The 19,185-nt window shown below is 42.6% G+C and overlaps 1 protein-coding gene across 18 annotated transcripts in view; it reads left to right on the plus strand.

The window, feature by feature from the left end:
• Window positions 1–19,185, plus strand: part of ATP2B2 (ATPase plasma membrane Ca2+ transporting 2) — a 372,922-nt gene that overhangs the window by 161,551 nt on the left and 192,186 nt on the right. Inside the window, exon 1 of one of the 18 annotated variants that reach the window (XM_083726739.1) lies at window positions 7,663–7,730. The exons of the other annotated variants lie outside the window; for them this stretch is intronic. The gene's annotated coding sequence lies outside the window, so the exon portion shown is untranslated. Of the gene's footprint in view, window positions 1–7,662; window positions 7,731–19,185 lie in introns of those variants that run through there. 18 annotated transcript variants of the gene reach the window in all.

Genomic DNA, 19,185 nt, shown 5'->3' on the forward strand with positions numbered 1-19,185 from the left:
CTGCTGTGCATAAAGCCGGGAGATTTTCTTATCTTTTAAATAAGTGGGACATCACATTTCTTGAATAAAACTATTTGCCTTGATACTATAATTAGTTCAGAATATTCAAAATAACCTGACAGTTCTCAAGTCAAAAGTGCTCATAAATGGTGCATGATAAATCTTTGCCTGTTTCGGGCACAGTTATTGATTTAACAAACATCACTGGAACGCAGGAGGCTTTTCCCCATTATGTAAAGAGAGATCCTAGTCATCTGATCTCTAGTTTAAGATGAGGCACATCATCTGTCTGATTTGTACCAGGCAGCAGTCAGTCCATCTCTTTGGAGACTTTGATTTATGTCCTATGCAAAGTTAGCCAGTTGTGTTACACTGCACATTGTCACTTTGACTTAATAAGATGGTTCTTTTAGGTGGTCCTGGAACCATTGAGTAGCTAGCAGCTAATGCTTTCACCTTCTAAAAGATAGAAAATGAAGCTTGTCTTTAAAAACAATTTTTAAAAATCCCGGGGGTGGGGGTGGGAAGCAGTGTTTGCAATAACACTGCATTCCTTCATGCATAGCAAGCACATGTATAAATTAAAAGACTGCAGGACAGCTGAAGCTTATATTCATTTGACCTTTTGATTACATGCCCTTACTTATGATATTAAAGGCTAAAGTCAGCATTATAGTGATGAGGGTGCTGAAAGATACCGGGGATACTTGTATACAGACAAACTGCCTTTCCTTCCAGAAGGGATGTGTATAATAATGAATAAGTGCAGGAAGAGAGAGACTGTGCATAATCTAAGAATGGCTCATCCTGTCTGTAACAAACAGTTTATAGCTCTGCTTTGAAATATCCACATTTTTCTGTTGCTGGTGGTTTCCGGGGCCAGTGTTTCATTTGGGAAAGGTCACCCATAAGCATGATTATTAGCTCTCCTACTTTGCCTGTAAATAACTAGTCGACTTGGGTTTCCAGCAGGTATTTGGTCACATTTGACTTTCACTTTGTTCACCTGCCTTTCAGTTTGTTCTGAATGGCTACCTGCAAAGAGAGTGTTGCATATTTGCCCTGAAGTGCTGGTAAAAATGAGCAGGGTTTGCAAATAGCACAAGAACCTGGGGGTTCATGGGAGGTTATTCATAGTAATGCAGCATCATTATATTTTCTTTGTGACTGTATTCCTGTGGAGAATTGATTTTGACCAGCACATCACAGTTAAATATACTTACATTTCCACAGGAGAAATGCTCAGTCCTCCCCATCCCACCTTCAAAAATGAAGAGGAAAAGGAGGTTGGCATCTTCTGTAGTTGATGCACATATAAAAAGGCTCCATGTGTTCATATTGATGCAGTATTTGAGGGTGGCTTTATTTCCCCCTCCACTAGAACTGTAGCATAGGAGAGCATGAAAGAAGATGAAAGAGACTGTGCTTTTTGGAACACTTGCAGGAAAACCATTTTAGAAGAACATTCATCTTACAATTCAATATGTATCTAGAAAACCATTCAGAAATTTTATTCCTGAACGCACCCAGTTACCTGCTAAATACTGCTGGAGACCGCCATATGTGCTTTGACACTGTTCATCTAAATTGTGCTAGGATTTATTTCTCTCAAAAATAAAAAAAAAAACCCTCTTTAGTCATGCTCACCTCTTTTGCCAGGTCCTTTTCCAAAAGCTGATAAAGCATTTCCCTCATTTCTGCCAGATTTGTCCTTATAATTGCACATGGCTCTTTTGTCTAGGTAGAGCTATAATTATTTCAAATTCTGATGGGACATTATTAAGAAGACATGACCTTGTAAGTACAAGCCAACCTTGTTGGCTTATTACACTGCAGTAAAACTCTAGGACCTGATATTTATGCATTTTGTTTAATTGGATAGTGATACATGTTACCAGATCTGAAATACATTTGCCCATGCCTAGCCTTTTAACAGTGCTCAGAGACAAGATGACAACTGACAGTGGTACCTTGCAGTGAAAGTTGCATAATCTCCTCTTTTATCTTCAACTGGCAAGAAATGCCTTCTTAGGCAATGGACCTATGTTTCTCAGATTTCCTTTTAAGAATAGGCAAACATGTTAATTGCCACTGTATCTATGCCAAGACACTGAAAAGAAAAAGACTTGTTACTAAATTCATTTAAAATAAAAATTTGGGAAAACTTCAGAAAACCAAGCTTGCAGTCCTGTGCAAGTCTACTTCTGAGTAAATCTTATTGAACACACCGGGGCTTCTTTCTGAGTAAATAGTTAAGGATTGGTTTGTATGGTTGCAATCCTATGACTATTAAATAAAAGCAAGTAATGCTGTAATTCTTCTAGATCATTTGCAAATTTATGCTTAACTTTACATAGTCATAGAGAGCATATTTTGAGATTGTAATAGATTTCTTTCTCTCTCTTTTTTAGAACACACTTGCAACCCAATCCAACAGATGCAATGTTTAATTTGGAATCTCGAGTTCATAAATATTTGCATAACATTGCTCGCTTACTGTAGATTGAAAACCTACCTTTTAGGTTTCAATAGCTTAAAAGTGGGGTGTCAGCATTCCTGATACTATAATGGTGTGCTGGTGATGAATGCAAGGCTGCATGATGTGTGAGGTCTTCATTTGGTGTAGCATAGTGGCTAAGAAACTGAGATGGGGAAGAGCCTCTGGTTCTAGTCTCACTTCTGCTGTGAATTCACTAGGTGGCCTTAGCAAGCCACTGTTCTCTCAGCCTCTCCCTTTTTTGCAATTTGGGAATGATAATACTTAACCTTCTCTACAGGACTGTTGTAAAGATTACTAAGAGAGTATTTTAAAAAGCATTTTGGGTATCTGAAATTTCTATTCGCTAATTATTACCGCATCTGTTGCTGAGGTTCTTTTTTTGTAATGTAATCAATTGGAAAGACCTTAGCAGCGCAACCTAAGATATAATATACATGCCACATTTTTATTTGCAATACTTATTGTAAAATCAAGTCACTTTTTCATTATTCAGATGGAATTCTATATATGTTCTATGTATAATTGAATTGTGCCCAGAACTTAAGAAAGAATATTGTGCTTTTCACATTTGCTGTTTAATCTTAAGAAAACCTGGTACAACGTTAAGTTGTACTCCATAGCATATAGGAAGGGAAATATTCTGTGGATGCAGTGGGGTAAACATTTTGTAGCCTTATTTAGAAAATAAATTCCACATTCATGAGTTAAACCTTTAAACACTGGAGGAGAATGTGTTTTTTGCCTGAGGACCACATTCTTTCATAGAGAACCTACTGAGGCTGTATGCCAGTTAACCCCCCCCCCCGTATCCCCCCTCTCTCACACACGCCTATTCAAACACATACACACACATACACGTGCCCTCAGCCATCTACACCCTTGTCCATCCATGCCTAGCTCTAGTTCTGAACAATTCTTACCAGTTCGATTGTGAATTGTACTACAAACCAAGCAAAAACAGAATATATTCTCAACAGTAGGCACAGCAAATCTCTTGCTTTACACATGCAGTCCCTTGCTTTGCTTTTGCAAGGAAACAATTAATGCACAGGTGTCTATCATGTTCTTCAGTGTGGGAATAAACCATGCTTGTTAAGCATTCTGCACTTACGTAATGGCATTTCAAAAAAAGCTGGTATGGTGCAGTGGCTCGAGTCTTGTATTTAGGCCACAGACACAGAAACAAATTCCTGCTCAGCCATCAAGCTCACTAACCACATTTGGATATTCTGTTAAACTATAATTTAGTGTGACAAAAATTAGCAATGTGCAAGTCTTGGGCTTGCGCAACCCCTCCCTCCTCTGGGAGAGCCGCACGGAGTTCAGAAGCCAACTGCAACTGCTTAACAAAACACCCCCCCCCCTGTGGTCAACGTTTTGTTTGAAACAAGCCACCCTGAAACCAATGAAACATATTGGGCCAGATTCAACTGAGTAGTTGCACTAGCAAGAGCCAGTGCAGGGACTTTACTGTCACAGTGGGATTTTCCCACTCCTCCCCTTGTGTCCCCAAATCAGTTTTAAAGGGGGAGTGGTCAGAAGGCTCTCTAGAACTGCATGGGGTGGGGAGAGCGGGGAGAGCAGAAATGCCTGTGGTCATAGAAATGTTTGTGTTGGGGTGATGTTGAATTGCAACCTTTGTGTCTGCTAGTTGACATGTATTCTAAAAGCGTGCATAAACAATTAAATAATAAAGCACTGCAACAATGGGGAAATTTGACTGGCTCCTTTTCTGTAGAGGTGAGTATTTACCCTAGTTAGCATTTCCAAACTGCTTGAGCAAAGTTGTTTTGCATCAAGCATTTATACCTAACAACATCTGTAGTCCAGAAGGGGTAGATATAGGCTCTACATTCAGATTTTAAGCCCTTAGAATGTAAGAACAGCCCTGCTGGATCAGAACACGGTCCCATCTGGCCTGTATCCTGTTTCCAACAGTGGCTAGCCACCTGCTTCTGAACGCTCACAAGCGGCAACAATGCTCTTTATTGTTTGCCCCCCCCCCGAACATTGCCTCTGAATAGGGACACTCCATTGAAGCCTACATTTTAGGATACTGTGGCTAAAAGCCATCAATATCTTCCATTTAGTTGCCCATTTCAAGCTTTGTGACATCCACTCTTAGCTAGAACTGTACATAGTATTCCCAATGAGACTGCACCATTGGGTACTGTGAAACTGTCATCTGATTTTCAGTCCCTTTCTTAATAATATCTAAGAGGGAATTTGCCTTCCCCACTACGACACGTTTCATTGAACTGTCCACCCTGGAGCCAAGAGCTCTTCCAGTTTAGTCTTTCCTGGTTAGTCACATTCAGTTCAGGTCACACCAGTAGGGCGTGGTAGATGCAGCTGGATAGAGCCTTGCCAGGTACTTTGCTCTGCATCTGGACAATTTAATGTTGTCTTTAAAAAGGATATTCAGCAACTGCTATCAGCCCTGCTACATGACTACCTATTCCAGGTACTGGCCCTATGTCAGTTTCTTGCGGCTGCCCCTTGTCATCTACCACTGGTAGCGTTTTAGGGGCCCTGGGTTGTACGACTCTGGATTCAGACTCCAAGGTCCAGCCTCAAGAGACCCACTGGGACTCAGAGTGAAGCCCAGCAGCCTCACAAGCTGATGAGGTTTGGGGATGGACTTCTATGGCTAGCCACATTTGTTTAAAAAGGGTGGTGGCTTCACTCTTTTGCCTATGTGTCTGAAGTGAGAACTAAGCATGTAAATGCCCTTCCTCCCCTATCTGAGGCCAGCAGGGTGTGTGTGTGTGTGTGTGTGTGTGTGAGAGAGAGAGAGAGAGAGAGAGAGAGAGAGAGAGAGAGACTGAATGAGAAGCCTAATTGGATTTTTCATCTGCTTTGACTTTGCCCCATGTGGGGGCAAATATGGCTGACAAAGGGGCCTCCCTGAAAGTATATACGAAATTAGTAATAATAATATTAATAATTTTATTATTTCTACCCCGCCTATCTGGTTGGGTTTCCTTAGCCACTCTGGGTGGCTTACAGTACGTATAAAAACATAGTAAATGCTCCCAGTCTGCCATTTTATTGCCCACTCACACTGTTTGGACAAGTCGTTGTGCAATCCCCCTCATTGTCACAGTCCTGAATAATTTGGTGTCATTTGCAAGCTTGGCTACCTCATTCACCCCCTTTATACCACAATACAGTTTCTAACTCTAAACTGTAATGGTGTGATGCTGGGCATAGACAGAGGCACATAATTAATAATATTTATATGAGTTAAACTTAGCAGGGTCCAAGTCATGATCTGGTACTGTACCGGATTTTGGCAATCCACACTACTATTTGTGAAGTTCGTCTTTTTAGGAAGGGTACATGAGAAAATGTTGGCTTCACTCAGCACCTCACTGCATTTGGCATAGGCTCCGAAGCTAGAGACTTGCCATCTTCATTTTTAGAAAGTTCTTTTCCTGCACTATACAGAATTAGAAAGCTACTGTTTCCAGCAAGGGATTCCAATTTATTTAAAGATGTTCAATCCTCTAAAATGTCGGGAGGAAGCATTAACTTGTGGAACTACAAAAGTCAAACTTGGAAGCCACTGCTGTTGTCCTTACTTGAGAGGGCTTTCATTTCATACTCCATGTTTACTACATTTCTTTCCCCCACTAGAATTATAATGATTGATTCTGCGTGTTCTAAAAATATCCTTATTGATGGACTGATGGCAGCACACATTTTCAGTGCTTGAAGCTTTCACATTAGATTCTCAATGAAACAGAATGTTTTACATTCTGTCCTTTAAGTATTAGAATAAACGCTGCCAAAGGCAATCAAATATAGCTTACTATGCTGTGTGCATAGCTTGTGTCTACACTAAATGTTCCCAATATAGCTGCATTCTGTTAAGACCAAATATTGCACATGCACTGTGCCTCTTCGTAACTGTTGTGCAGGTGACTGTAGATGATCTAACAAGGCAGAAAGGTGTTAAGAGATTAGTCAAAGAATTAGGAAGTCAGAATAAATACAGAATTGTAGGAAATGACATGTGGCATTCAATTTTTGTTAAAATGCATGAAAACATGAATGCAAATGTTTAACATAATACCAACCTGGCTCCCAATGAATGAATTGTATTAGTAGTAAGCTAAAGTTAGCCTTAAGTAACCAAGGGTTGGATTCAGACTTAAATTAACTGCACTTAGTTTCCATTAAAATCAATATGAGAAGAACCATTGATTTTAATGGGAACCAAATGCAGTTAGGTTCAAGAGTTTTTCTAGCTAGAGTAGCTCTAAGATTTTTTGGAATGTAGGTTGACCATTGGCCCCCTGACCCTGGCTCCCTTCATTGCACCCATCCCAACTGCAGCATTGCCACAAAGAGTGGAGCTTGACTTCCACACTTCTGCTAGTCTGGTTTGTGTCTATAGGTTAAAAAGAATATGAAAAACTTGCTGCTGAGCTTTCTGCAGTGTTATACCCACAATGAAATCAGGGACCATATGACTTCACAAAAGGCTTCATTGGTGACCACACATGGTGTCCTAATTGGAGGAGTACCTAGTGGCACTGAAGCATGACTTTCTTATGCTCTTTTTAGGCATATCTCCACTGATGGGCTAAATTATTCAGTCTTGTGCTCCACTGCTCCCTCTAGGTAGCTTCCATTAGGAACTGGGGAATTGCCTCGGAGGCAGTTTCAGGAGCCTCCAGGATTACCGTATTTTGTGCCCCATAGGATGCACCGGCCCATAAGGTGCACCTAGTTTTTTTGGGGGGAAATAAAGGGGAAAACATTATTCCCCCCCCCAGGCGCGGGGCTGGAGCGGGCTGCTCTGCGCAAGCCGTGGAAGCCCTCCTGTGGCTTGCGCGGAGCTACCTGAAGCCCCGGCGCGACTGCTGAGTGCGCCGGGGCTTCGGGATAAGAGGCAGCTCCGTGCAAGCCGGGGGAGGGCTCCCACGGCTTGCGCGGAGCTACCCGAAGCCCCGGCGCAACTGCTGAGTGCGCCGGGGCTTCGGGATAAGAGGCGGCTCTGTGCAAGCCAGGGGAGGACTCCCACGGCTTGCGCAGAGTTTCCTGAAGCCTGCATTCGCCCCATAGGACGCACACACATTTCCCCTTCATTTTTGGAGGGGGAAAAGTGTGTCCTATAGGGCGAAAAATACGGTATGTCCAGTTTCCAGGCAGTGACACTCTTCCTGCCAGCTGCCTACAGGTACCCTCCCATCAGAATGATTTCCTACCATGAATGGCAGAGGTAGGAGTACTACTGGAGAAAGTTAACTATGGTTCTCCTGCTGGCAGCACTAAAAAGTGTGGATTCCTGTTGGGCAAGTGAAACTCTTTGTGCTAACAGATACTGTCCAAAGTTTCTCCCTTTGCTCAGGTTTTGTGGCCATTTTTTTTGTTTCGTCTTAGTACTTAGTAATGCTCCAATGTTAGTTGTCCTGAAGATCCTTTTACATACACAGTTGCAGTAAATAAATGCTTCTTTGGTCCCTGAAATCTGTGCATGATCCAGACCAGGTAGTCTAACTATACTTCTGACATCTTGTCTACCAGCTCTGGCACAGATTCCCAGCAAAGTTTTAAAATGCTGCAAAGCTTGTGATTTATTTTTGCCAACCTAGCAAGTGTCCTCTTGGCAAGGGAAAAGCAAGTTGTCCTAAGGCGTTCTATACAGATGGTGTATTTGCCTCTGTAGATTTTTTCTTAACATTAGATGGAGGAGAAGTATTTCCATTACAGCACAATTCTTAGATAGCCGATTGCAATTTGGGCCATGATGTTTGAGCACTACTGCTATTAAAACATTTGTTCCTCCACCAGTTTTAATAATGAGCTTTGTGCCTCCCTCAATGTACCAAACAAATGTTCTAGTGAGACACTGATTATTTACAACTTCAGATAGTGAAGGTTCATCAGCTGTACTGACCACAGAAGGAGAAGCATTGCCCTTTAAATTAAAAAAAAATAAAATAAAAGACTGGTGATGACAAATTTCAGCTGTTCTGCTTCTGTCCCCACATAATCCATATTATCAAACAATTCCAATAATGGAAATAATTTATTTTCCAGTAATATCTGAAAGAAGATGCTGTTGTTTTTGGAGGGGTGTGGCAATAGGTTCCTTTGAAGAGTCTACATGGTAAACCTCTTTTCCCCATGTAGAACACTTAATATAGCTCCTTTTCCCCATCCCATCTTCTGATAAAGGCCCAAGGCTTCCTAGTACAGGCAAAGAGGAGGAGCAGTGCTGTCTTAAGCATATGTGACACCGGGGTGCAAAGATCTGCCCGGCACCCCCTCCCAGGTTGCCCAGTCCCAGCTGCGCAGGAAGGCAGAGCTGGCCGGCTGCCTCAGCGTCTCACTGGCTTGGTCGCCCCTGAACACGCAGAGCTGCCCACAGCAGAGCAGCCCGCCACGGAGCTCTGACCAACGGGCGGGCTCTTCCCCGGACTCAGCTCTCGGGCCCCGGACTCTTGGCCTGGCACCCCTGAGAGCCCGGCAGCTGGGTGCCCCGCACCCCTAGAGCCTATGGGTAAGAAGGCCCTGAGGAGGAGACAAGCTCTTTAGCTCTTCCTGGTCAGCTCACATCTAAGGCTTGTGCCTCTGCCATGGTGCTCAGCTTTTAAAGTTACCAGGAAAGGAGGGAGCAGTCTCAATGCGCTTGACATTGAACACAGGCACAGACTCCTAGCAAGCTCCTCTCCAAGCATGGATTAGAAATTCAACATTCCTTTAATTTAAAAATGTGAACATAAGGAGAACAATGCGTTATAAACTGGGCACTCCGCTCCATACAGTGCAGCATCCTTTCGTCTTTTCTTCATTCTGAACCTCCCAACAATCCATTTTATTGGTGATCCTTAGCTCTAGAATTATTAGAGAAGAAACATACTTTTCTCTTAACTTCCCACGCCATTCACAATTTCATAAATCTCTGCAACATTTCCCTCCACAAGCATTCTTTATCCTAAAATAGTAATAATAATAAATCCTAAGTGCTTTAGCATTTCCTTGCAGAAAAGGTGCTCTAAGCCCTTGAGATTTCTGGTTGCCATTTTCTGAGTCTTTCTAGGGTCATGGCATCATTTCTGAGATGGAATGACCAGCATTTCATTCCATGTGCATTGAGGCATTACACTTCCATACCGTTATCTTGTTTTCAGTCCCTTATTTTCAGTCCTTACAATCTAAAACTGATTTTAGGTTGCTGAAGTCTTGTGGTTTCGATGGCCAAACATGTTTAATTCTGGGTGTTCAATTTTTGGCCACTGGAAGAAAGCAGAATAATTGTTTGTCAATAATTGTTTTGTTTCATGGTGCAATACTGAAAATTCTCTATTCGTCTGATTCATCAACGTCTGTATTTATCCAATTTTTATCATACCCAGGTTTATTTAATATATATATATTATATAATGGTGTTATTTCCCTCCTACTAAGACATGATGATTTGTTGTCATTTGTTTACTATAAGTGAGGCATATTAAAACTATTGCTTTAAAAATAAATTTTGAAGAAACACTATACTATAATTCGTTTAGATTGCGGATCAAGCAAACAGTCATGATCAAGTGAATTTTCATCTCTGAATGCTTATGACTATTTTATTGAGTTAATAGTCTGTCTCTTGTTATCTTTTAGTAAGATAAATTAAACAATTCAATGATAATATCCTACAGTGGCTTTTTAGATTTGCTTTTAACGAGTCATAATGCATTCCAAAGCAAGGTTGCTAGAGAGTAGTAAATGTTATATTGGGATTATATCAGTCTTGTAAACAAATCATCTAAAGTTACCAGCCTACCTCTCACACATTTCTGCCTTAGTCCTTTGAGGTATCTAGGTGCAGCTAGTCACATAAAATACCTGGGGTTAGTTTAATACCCAGTGAATGGGGAGTCAAATTAGACTGGGAAAATAGGGTGATATTCAACTATGCTTTACTCAGAGTAGAGCCATTTAAATTTATACGCATGACTAAGGAGTCATCCATACTTCTGCTTGTCCCATGCCTAGAAAACACAGGTCTGAGCAATTTCCCCCTTGTCCCACTCCTTTCCAAGGGAAAACCCGTTCTTCAGTGCTAAATCAGAGCAAACGTCAATCTTGAGAGAACCTAAATAGCTGTTTTCTTCGACTGAGTATGAAAGAGTGGCTTGGGGGAAAGCCAGCAGGACAAGAGGAAGTGTGAATGAGTCCAAAGCTTAGGCCCATTAATTTCAGAAGTTCCACTCTGAGTAAAGCAGGGCTGATATTTTATTTTAGTAATCTAGATTTTGGGTACTGTTGTTATTTTTGGGCTACCTTTGAAAGTGACCCAGAAACTACAATTAATCCAGAATGTGGCAGCTTGATTGGTGACTGGGAGTGGCCGCCGAGACCACATAACACTGGTCCTTGAAAGACCTACATTGACTCCCAGTACGTTTCCAAGCACAATTCAAAGTGTTGGTGCTGACCTTTAAAGCCCTAAATGGCCTCGGCCCAGTATACCTGAAGAAGCGTCTCCACCCCCATTTTTCAGCCCGGACACTGAGGTCCTGCGCTGAGGGCCTCCTGGCTGTTCCCTTGCTGTGAGAAGCCAAGTTACAGGGAACCAAGCAGAGGGCCTTCTTGGTAGTGGCGCCTGCCCAGTGGAACGCCCTCCCATCAGATGTCAAGGAAGTAAACAGCTATCTGACTTTTAGAATGCATCTGAAGGCAGCCCTGTTTGGGGAAGTTTTGAATATTTGATGTTTTATTGTGTTTTTAATATTCTGTTAGGAACAGCCCAGAGTGGCTGGGCAAACCCAGCCAGAAGGGCAGAGTGTAAATAAATTATTATTATTACATTTTTTATTATTGTATTTATTTAGTTGCCAGCACTATGCAAGGATGGGGAAAAACCAACATTCTTAAGTGCCATTGATTTCTAAGATGGTAAAGAGCTGCAGTCTGCTTCTTCTGCTGCTGCTTTTTCCACTGCATTGCCTTTTAAACAAAATAAGTGTTCAGACCAGGAGAGGAGATGAACATGGAGTATAATGCTTAGAAAAGGCCCAGATTTCAATTACCCTAAACAGATAATAGGTTTCCAGTAGGGAAAGCACTCATCCAAACCATATCCTGAAGAACATTTCACAGCTTTGGCTGCAGGTACCGCTCATAGAAGTCTTTAATAGTTCCTCTGTGTTCTCTCTCTCTCTCTCTCTCTCTCTCTCTCTCTCTCTCTCTTTCACCAGTCTTCCTTCCTTCCTTCCTTCCTTCCTGCCTGGCTGGCTAGATTCCTAATGGTTTCCACCTGGACTACTGCATTAAAGTAAATTAGCCTTCCTTGCAGCCATAAGAGTCTTCTCAGCTAGCTCTGTTCTTCCACAGCTCCTGCAAATAGATTAAATCACAGATAAGCAGCTATACATGAAAACAGTGTGGCAGCAGAAATATCACAATCTTCATAAAGTATTCACACCTTTCACAAAACAAGAAAACTAGTGTAACTCCCAAAAAGGTATCTTGAGATTTTACTTTCCCGTTCCTAGAGTTCAGGTATTTCTGTTCTGGTGATATGTGATGGACATTTCTTCATTGTTCACAAACATGTTTGTGTGCCCAGGTAATATAGTTCTTGGCAATGTTACAACATGCCACGTAGAGAGGTCTGTGTGCACTGCATAATTTTGGAAGCTCTTGTTCAGCTGCTGCACTTTCATACCACCCTGTAAGACCTTATATTCAGACCGTGGACATTCCCAGTGCTACCTGGAGATGGACATTAGGACTTTCTGCATGCAAACCAGATGCCCTACCCACTGCGCTATGGTGCTTCCCCTTATGTCCAGACCACCTTCAAAAGTGGTCTCTGAATCCAGCATGAGGAAGTCAGTAAAATAAATTGGGCAGGTTATAGTTTGTGAACAGTATTCTCTGGAATTTAATCTCGATCTTCCATGAAATAAAGTTTGAGCTCAACTTTCTTCTCACAGCTTTATCCTTGCAGTCCCAGTTATCAGGCTGGAATCTGTGCAGAATGTGACTCCGCTGAATGGCGGGAAGATCCACACTTTGTAACTTGGATAAAAGACTTACAGAATTGTAGAACCGTAGAGTTGGAAGGGACCCTGAGGATCATCTAGTCCAACCCCCTGCAATGCAGGAATATGCATCTGGGATCAAACCTACAACCTTGGTGTTAGCAGCAGCACACTCTAACCAACTGAGCTGCGTGTCTCCTTTTGTCAGCCAACAATGACAAGAGCCTAGCAGCTGCTCCTGGCAGCTGCCCACCTTGTTCTGTTCAGAGGGCTGGAAGGTGCTCACAGTTTGCATCCCTTAGCCAGTGTATCCTAAATACCATACTTACTCATGCTTGGAAGAAGTTCAGTGGTAGAGCATCTGCTTTGCAAGCAGTTCAATTTTCAGGTAAGGTTGGGAATGCCCCTTCCACGTCTGAACCCCTGGAGAGCTGCTGCCAGTCAGTGTTGACAATACCAGGTTAGTAGGCAGCTTCCCATGTTTTTCATGTTGGAGCTATGCAGTCTGCAGCTCCATCCTTAGACTCTTGCATGTTGAGCAGGATCACAATTGAATGCAGTCAAATTCGAGGATAATTTTCAAGCACAGCGTTGACACTTCTGTTTAAACAGGATTAATGCCGTATGAAGCTACTAAGTGTTTAATACGAAACTGTCAAAAATAGTTACAGGAAATGTAGATGCAGACAATGCACATATTTGTACAAGCCTGTGTGTGTAACCAATAACAGGATCTGAATATTAAAACACAGGACACTGCCATAATACTGAGCAATACCATACTAAGCCGTACTTCCTACCTCATTATTGTCTGCACTGACTGGCAGTGAATCCCTAGTCTTCAGGCAGGGGTTTCACCAGTCCTACCTGGAGCTGTTGGGAGACTGGACCTGGGATTATCTGCATTCAAAGAAGGTGGTCTACCACTAAGCAATTGCCTTTCCCCTAAAATAAAGGAACACAGAAATCTGTGTTATACTGAGTTAGACCATTGGTCCACCTACCTAAGCATTGTCTACAGTACACTGATGGGCATCAGATCTCTAGGATTTCAGACAGGAGTCCCTCCTAGACCTACCTGGAGATGCTGAGGACTGAACCTGGGACCTTTTGCATGCAGCGCATTTGCTCTTACATCTGTACACAGTAGACACTTAGAAACAATACCAGCTCCAGGTTTGAGAGGACCTTAAGCAAGAGATAACTGCAGCACTGTGTGATCAGTACCAGGGAGGTTGGAGCTGCCATTTTGATTTGCCACATTTCTCCAGAGTCATCAAGGGCACTGTGGAAAATTAAAACGGTGGTTCCCAGATGCTGTCACTCAGTGGGATGGGGCAGGACCCCAGAAATCTGGTATCTACCTGCTTGGGTATAGCCAGCATTTTTTTTAGGTGGGCAGGACTTTGTTAGCGGGGGACAGAACTGACATGATTGGTCTGTTAGCTAAGTATTTCTATTGTTTTACTTGATCTGGGGGGCAGTTGCCCCCCTGCCCCCCCTGGCTACGCTCACGGCTACCTGTGAGATTTGATGATGTCACATATGTACACACAGAGAGCTCCCTTAACTTTAGTGTTTAACAAATAACCCCGAGTTGTGTAACATATACTACCCAGTGACAAATCCTTCTTCGGAAAGCTTCTTCAGATGGTGGTGGCCATGCAACTTCAGATGTCCTTGGAGGAAACAGATTATCTGGAGGTATATTTAGAGGTAGCAACTGAATTGCCCCATTAGTATTTCGATTGCCATGTTTATATTTCTTCTAAAGATTGATATACCGTATTTTTCGCCGTATAAGGCGCACTGGCCCATAGGACGCACCTAGTTTTCAGGGTGGGAAATCAAGGGAAAAAATGTGATCCCCCCCCCCCGCAGCTCTGGGAGCAGTGGACAGGCTGCACGCAGCCTGTGCACTACTCCAAGACCTTCTCCCTGCTTTTGCGGGAGGTGGAGGAATTCCCCCACCTCCCGCGAAAGCCCACAGGAGGGAGAAGGGACTGACTCAGCCAGTCAGTCCCTTCCCCCTCCTTGGGGAAAAGCCCCCAAGAGCGGGCACTCTTTAAAGGCTGCGTGGCTCCTGCGGGCTTTTCTGCGAGGTGGGGGAATTCCCCCACCTCATAGAAAAGCCTGCAGAAGCCGCAAAGCCTTTAAAGAGCATACGGCTTCTGGGTGGTTTCCGACCCAGCTTGTGAGCCTGGAGATGGGGGGAAGCGCTGCTTTTCCCCACCGCCAGCCTCAAAGCAGGGTTGGGGAGCAGCGCAAAGGTATCACACACCTTTCCGCTGCCCCCCCGATCCTCTGGGGCTGGCGATGGGGGGAAGCGCTGCTTTCCCCCACCGCCAGCCTCAAAGAGCAGACTCTCCTGGCTTCAGCGAAAGCAACGTGAAGCCTCCGGAGTGCAGGCTTCGGAGGCTTCACGTTGCTATCGCTGAAGCCAAGGAGCCTGCATTCACCCCATAGGATGCACACACATTTCCCCTTCATTTTTGGAGGGGAAAAAGTGCGTCCTATAGGGCGAAAAATACGGTAACTTGTTCCATCAGTGTTGTTTATAAGTGATAAATAAGTTACAAAGTTATACTAATGCACAGAGGAATAATGAAAGATCAGATCCTATTGGCTAAAGGAGAGCAAATTATAATATCATAATATATTTCAAAGAAAGGAGTGTTTTTAGGAATAGTTTCAGCTTCAATATTTATGAAGTTTATGAAATCCCCCAAAGAATCACGGTAATAGTTTTTCCAATTATCTGTGTGAACCAGATGCCTTGTATTAGACTCCAAAGATATTACATGCTTATATCCTGTGTTATCCATGTGTAAACAGAATGGCCTGTCATGACTCCTTTGGTGCTGTTGGGCTTGGCCCCAAGATGGCAGAATCCAGAGGAAGAAGAGGAATCACAGGAGGAGGCTGGAATAGATGGAAGTCCTTTCCTCCCTCTTCCCTTTCCAGATTCTGTTTGACTCTAGTGTAGAGATGGGACTTCCAGCTCCATCCCCTCCTGATGGAAAGAGAGCATGGAGCCTGAGCCTGGGGTGGCCAAGCTGGATTGTGGGGAGGAGGGCAGGTTTAGTGCTCTCTTTTGGGAACAGTTGCCACTTCAGGAGAAGGAACCAGACACATCCACATAAACGCATCATCTGCTTGCAGACTAACCTCTCAAGCAGCAAGAAAGTTGTGGAAAAAGTGTTAGAACAACTTATCAGCTCTCATGCTGTCTTGAACTTCTTGTAGCTGGCCCCAGACTTGTGCATCTTGACCTCTTTTCCTGGACCAGGCCCATCCCAGCCAACCTTTCACCTTGAAAGAGCTCTGGACCTGAATGGCTCTTTTGCTACTGGGTCTGTATCATTACACTGCCTCAGTGAAGATCCTTTCCCTATTTACAAGTAAGAGCTTTCCACTTGCACAATGGGACCACTTTTTTCTTCCACTTGAAGCCCCCTGCATGACGTCACACTCTTAAATGGATGTTTGGGGAAACCAGATTTTGTGGCTGGGAGGTTGAGCTAAACGGGGGAGAGGAAGGTGAAGTACCAATATGTGAGTAGAAATCTGCTTGTGCAATGTTGGGTTCCACTCTTGATCTTCCCCATGCCACACACCACATCAGCACGGACCACACCAGCACATATTTTCCTGGTATTCTTCACTGTGAATTCAAAAGCTGGCTCATACTGTGTCAAGCTTAGTCCATAAAGTTCAGTTATTTCTTCTCTGATTTGCAGAGGCTTCCAGAGAGCCAGTGTGGTGTAGTGGTTAAGAGCGATAGACCCGTAATCTGGGGAACCGGGTTTGATTTTCTGCTCCTCCACATGCAGCTGCTGGGTGACCTTGGGCCAGTCACACTTTTTTGAAGTCTCTCAGCCCCACTCACCTCACAGAGTGTTTGTTGTGGGGCAGGAAGGGAAAGGAGAATGTTAGCCGCTTTGAGACTCCTTCGGGTAGTGATAAAGCAGGATATCAAATCCAAACTCCTCTTCTTCTTCCATCAAAGGTCTTTCATAGTTCTGCTACCTGATTTACTTGTAGTTGAAGATACCAGACACCATTTTTCTGTATACAAAGAATGAGAGAATGTGCTCTATTATATCTAATGACCTCTCTTTAATAGTGTATGGCAGTTGATTTAAGTTATGTTATCAGATATCACATTTGGGAGTATCTGGGTAGTTATTAGTCCGTCCCTTACCATTCTGTGTAAATCAAGAGAGCAACTGCCACAGGATACTTTTAAAGGAGGAAATTGCAGGGACTTTGTTATGGAACTTTGTGGCCAAGTTGAAGAGCAGACTTTTGAGACTAAGGTCAAAAAACCTTTTTAGCCTGTTAGAGATCAGACGTACAGCTGGAAAATGCTTACAAGAATATTCTGAAGCTTTTGATCATATGCTGCAGGAATCCCCAGTAGGGGATTTCTACAGGGAGAAATATTAATTGCAGCCCTAAGGAAAATGTGTAGTAAGCCATCCCTGCTGAATAGAGAAAGTGCTTCAAAGGCATTTCTAAAATGAAATGCTACAGGAGGGGTGCATGTGTGGGAACTCTCATTCCCTGGGGACAGGGTTAGATATATGGCATCAAGTGGACTGAGAAACCATAGCTTGTCTTCCTTCCCAGGCTGTGGCAGCACTTTGAATTTCCCCTAAACATTTTGTTATTTCTCTCTCTTTTTTTAAACAAGTGTTTAAATGATAGATTTATAGCACACAGATACACTATTTAAGAAGAATTAACATAATAATAAATTCGTGTTTTACTATTAAAGCAATAATGAGTTGCTAGTAACCATCACCCTCCCTCAATGTTATTTTGAAAAATGCTGAGAATATTATGCTTCTTAAAAACTGTTTTATATATATGGGTTATATATATATATATATATATATATATATATATATATGCAGGTTTTGGTGTCCTCGGGTGTCTTCCCGTGTAAAAGTTTTCCCGTGTAAAAGAGGTCAAGACACAAAGACTTTAGCAACTAATCCACACCTAATGACCCACCTAAGTGGTACTCAGGATATCACTCAAGAAATCACTCAAGGTATCTCTCAAGTAATTAAGGAACAAAAGAAGAAAAGGCACACTAGCCTAGGAACTTCCTCTCTGCCCAGAACATTGGAGGCTAGACACCACACCCCCTCTACAGTATTTATAGGAACTCAAACATTGAGATCCCGCTCTGTTCCAGTAACAAGAAGCCGAAAGCACCAGCCTGAAGATGACGAGTGAGACCTCGTCGAAACAACCCAACTTTTACACGGGAAGACACCCGAGGACACCAAAACCTGCATTCCTGTACCCGTGAAAATCTACGAAAGCATATATATATATATATATATATATGCTTTCGTAGATTTTCACGGGTACAGGAATGCAGGTTTTGGTGTCCTCGGGTGTCTTCCCGTGTAAAAGTTGGGGTGTCTAGGCGACGTTTCGACGAGGTCTCACTCGGGAACAGATCCCGCTCTGTTCCAGTAACAAGAAGCCGAAAGCACCAGCCTGAAGATGACGAGTGAGACCTCGTCGAAACGTCGCCTAGACACCCCAACTTTTACACGGGAAGACACCCGAGGACACCAAAACCTGCATATATATATATATATATATAAATAAAAATATAAATATATATATATATATATGGGTTTTTGGTACCCATCAGTGCTGTGCATTTTGGACTTCAGTTAATTATGGGTGCTGCTTTTTATTAATTAGTCATTAATTTTTATTTAATGTGTTGCTTTAAATCTGTACTTTAGTTGATGTAAGCCACTTGAATATTATTGAATTGTGAGTGGTGTATAAATGGTTTTTATATAAATTAATAGTATTTAAAATTTAAAATTTATATTTTATATAAATTAATAGTATACAGTAAATGCTAGTTTAGGCTAGATTTATTAGGACTAGATTTATTTGAATCATTTCCAAAAGGATACTTTCTATGTTTGTCACTGTCATTTCAAACCAAAAAGAGAATGATTTCAGTACTTGCAAAAACAAATGTTTAAATCTACTATTGTGGAAATATATATGTACTATTATTGTACGCTGCTTATTTCCTGTGAACTGCTTTGAGCACTAAAGTATTTCTAGAAAATGTGGTGTATAAATAAATTGACTATATAGAAGACAGGGATGCGGGTGGCGCTGTGGTCTAAACCACAGAGCTGAGGGCTTGTCCATCAGAAGGTCAGAGGTTTGAATCCCTGCGACGGGGTGAGCTCCCGTTGCTCAGTCCCTGTTCCTGCTGACCTAGCAGTCTGAGAGCACATCAAAGTGCAAGTATATAAATAGGTAAATGGCAGGAAGGTAAATGGCGTTTCCGTGCGCTGCTCTGATTCGCCAGAAACGGCTTAGTCATGCTGGCCACATGACCTGGAAGCTGTACGCTGGCTCCCTCGGGCAATAAAGCAAGATGAGCGTCGCAACCCCAGAGTTGTCGGCAACTGGACCCTAACGGTCAGGGGTCCCTTTACCTTTGTATAGAAGACAGTGGATTGATAGGAAATTCTCAAGATATTGTTGCCAGTTTTACATATAACACTAAACTATAGTTTATCATTATTATTTTTATTTATTTCCCACCTGTTCTCCTAACTAGTGCACAGGGTAGCTAAAAATACTGTACAGAACAACACAACCATAAACAGCAATACAGTGTTGTTAAAAGTCATA

This window comes from Podarcis gaigeae, assembly GCF_964106915.1.
Source record: "Podarcis gaigeae genome assembly, chromosome: 2".
Taxonomy (NCBI): Eukaryota; Metazoa; Chordata; class Lepidosauria; order Squamata; family Lacertidae; genus Podarcis; species Podarcis gaigeae.